Source organism: Chiloscyllium plagiosum, unplaced genomic scaffold, assembly GCF_037043375.1.
Source record: "Chiloscyllium plagiosum isolate Xiang-an unplaced genomic scaffold, Cpla_swu_hap1 HiC_scaffold_11, whole genome shotgun sequence".
Classification (NCBI taxonomy): Eukaryota; Metazoa; Chordata; class Chondrichthyes; order Orectolobiformes; family Hemiscylliidae; genus Chiloscyllium; species Chiloscyllium plagiosum.
In genome coordinates this window covers 31,850,627-31,853,882 of record NW_028270149.1, presented here as the reverse complement: position 1 = coordinate 31,853,882, position 3,256 = coordinate 31,850,627, and the positions used below count along the sequence as shown (strand labels likewise).

Below are 3,256 nucleotides of genomic sequence, written 5' to 3'. Positions count from 1 at the left end.
AGCTTTCGGAGCGCCAGTCCTTCATCAGGTGATCGTGGAAGACACAATTCTAAGGCACAGAATTTATAGCAAAAATTTACAGTGTGATGTAACTGAAATTATACATGGAAAAATACCTTGATTGTCTGTTGAGACTTTCATCTGTTTGAATACCATGATAGTTTCACTTCTTTCATGTGTAAATCACAAAACCTTTTTTTTTAAAGTTGCATTCTAAGGTTAACTGTAACAATGGGTGATAGCTAGACAATAGGTTGAAGGTGTTAGCTCCCTTTGTGTTCTCTGTCTATGCCATGATGTTTAGATGGCCTATGTTGAAGGCATCTCGAAACCTATTGTACAGGGGATCCCCAGCTTCTGTCGCGACACTACGGATTTCTTACAGAAGCTCAGCACCCACGGACCAGTCGAACCGGGAACATTGCTCGTCACAATGGATGTTTCAGCACTCTCCACCAGCATCCCCCACAATGATGGCATCGCGGCAACAGCCTCAGTACTCAACACCAACAACTGCCAATCTCCAAACACCGTCTGACAACTCATCCGCTTTATCCTCGATCACAACATCTTCACCTTTAACAATTAGTTCTTCATCCAGACACATTGGACAGCCATGGGAACCAAATTTGCACCCCAATATGCCAACATTTTTATGCACAGGTTCGAACAAGACTTCTTCTCTATGCAGGATCTCCAACCAACATTATAAACCAGGTACATTGACTACATTTTCTTCCTCTAGACCCACGGCGAGGAGTCGCTGATAAAACTACACAGTGACATCAACAAGTTTCATCCCACCAGCAAACTCACCATGGACTACTCTTGACTATCTGTCTCATTCTTGGATGGACACCTCAGCACCGCACTCTACCGCAAACCCACAGACAACCTCACAATGCTACACTTCTCCAGCTTTCACCCAAAACATATTAAAACAGCCATCCCCTATGGACAATCTCCACGTGTACACAGGATCTGCTCAGATGAGGAGGAACAAGACAGGCACCTGGAAGTACTCAGGGATGCCCTCACAAGAATGGGGTACGATGCCCAACTCATCGACCGCCAGTTCCAACGTGCCACAGCAAGGAACCATAATGACCTCCTCAGGAGACAGACTCGTGCTGCAACCGACAGGGTACCCTTCATTGTTCAGTATTTCCCAGGAGCTGAAAAAATAAGCCATGTTCTTCGTGACCTGCAACACATTATCAATGAGAATGACCACCTCACCAAGACCTTCCCCACATCTCCACTGCTTACCTTTAAACAACCACCAAACCTCAAACAGATCATTGTTTGTAGCAAACTGCCCAGTTCTCAGGAAAGCTCCATACAACTCTGTCACGGTAGGCGCTGCAAGACATGTCAGAGTGTGGACATAGATACCACCATTACATGTGGGGACACCTCCCACCATGTACATGGCAGGTCGTCATGTGACTCAGCCAATGTTGTCTACCTTATATGTTGCAGACAAGGATGCCCTGAGGCATGGTATGTTGGGAAAACCGAGCAAAGGCTATGGCAACGGATGAATGGGCACCACACAACAATCAACAGACAGGAATGTTCCCTCCCAGTTGGGGAACACTTCAGTGGTCCAAGACATTTGAACTCGGACCTTTGGGTGACCACCCTCCAAGGCGGACTTCGGGACAGGCAGCAGTGAAAAGTGGCCAAGCAGAGGCTGATAGCTAAGTACGGTACCCATAGGGAAGGCCTCAACCAGGACCTTGGATTCATGTCACATTACAGGTGACAACTATTGTACTATACACACACACACAGACACTTCTACACACACACACACACACATACACATACACACATCCTCTCAGAGACTTAGACCACTCTACACTCATGCACACACATATACAGTCTCTCTCACAGACACTCACAACACTCCACCCCAGACATGCGCACACACTCCCACACTCACACATGCACCCCCTCACAGACTTAAGACACTCCAAACTCACTACACACATACACATACACTCTCTCACATTCACAACCCCCAACCCAGAAAGACACATAAACACACAGACAGACAAAGACCCACATGCACACATATATTTTGTGGGGTGAATTTGTACTTGCAGACTTACTTTGTTCTTTGCTCTAAAACTGCATGAATTCATGTAAAACCCTGTTATCTCACTTTTTAGATTAGAGTCAATCTAAACATCACGGCATAGACAGAGAACACAGAGGGCTAACACCTTCAACATATTGTCTAACTATCACCAATTGTTACAGTTAACCTGAGAATGCAACTTTAAAAAAAGGTTTTATGATTTACACATGAAAGAAGTGAAACTATCATGGTATTCGAACAGATGAGAGACTCAACAATCAAGGTATTTTTCCATGTATAATTTCAGTTACATCACACTGTACATTTTTGCTATAAATTCTGTGCCTTACAATTGTGTCCTCCACAATCACCTGATGAAGGAGTGGTGCTCCGAAAGCTAGTGCTTCCAATTAAACCTGTTGGACTATAACCTGGTGTTGTGTACACCCCAGTCCAACACCGGCATCTCCAAATCATAAAATTTTGAAGATTTACTGGAAACAATGAAAGACCAAAAGGAAGGAGGGAGGAATTGAATTCTATGATAGAAAATGTGTAAATTAGCTGATGACAATGTATGGTCATGCCTCTACCTTGCAGCCCCATGAAAGAAGGCACATTGATAAACTAACAACTACACAGGACAATTTTGAGAGATATAAACAATCATAGTGTCTAACGGATTGACTGTTTAAAGCCCACGTAGGAATGGATGGTGCCATTTCACCTTGACCTGTGGATTATTGAAAGTCAAGCAATGCTTAAGTAAATAAATATTTTCCATTGGTCTGGATTTTTCTGCTAAGCCCTCAGAACTTTCTGCAAGACTTTTATTTTTTACTATGTGCAGAATTATTGAATGAATTATTGAGTTGCAAAATAAGGAAAACAAAAATATTGGAAAATCAGCCAATATTTTACCAGTAAAAGAGGAACAGATGTGGAATAGATTATCACTGTGTGATGGATTATTATGCTGTTCAAATGGGACTGGATAAATTCCTGTCACCAAATGGAATTCAAGAGGGAAGACGTTTATCATTGGCAATAATGTAAATGTTTGATCTGGCATTAGTCATCTATTCAATAACCCTCATATTCCGCTCTCAGTTGAGACGTATAACAAGTAGTCAGTATAATTTTAGTCATGGAGTCTAAGATGAATGTTTC

General features: G+C 42.7%; 1 pseudogene; it reads left to right on the top strand.

The window, feature by feature from the left end:
• The first annotated feature begins 379 nt into the window (after positions 1 to 379).
• LOC148148777 (uncharacterized) lies at positions 380 to 1,768 on the top strand (annotated as a pseudogene).
• Positions 1,769 to 3,256: the final 1,488 nt, after the last annotated feature.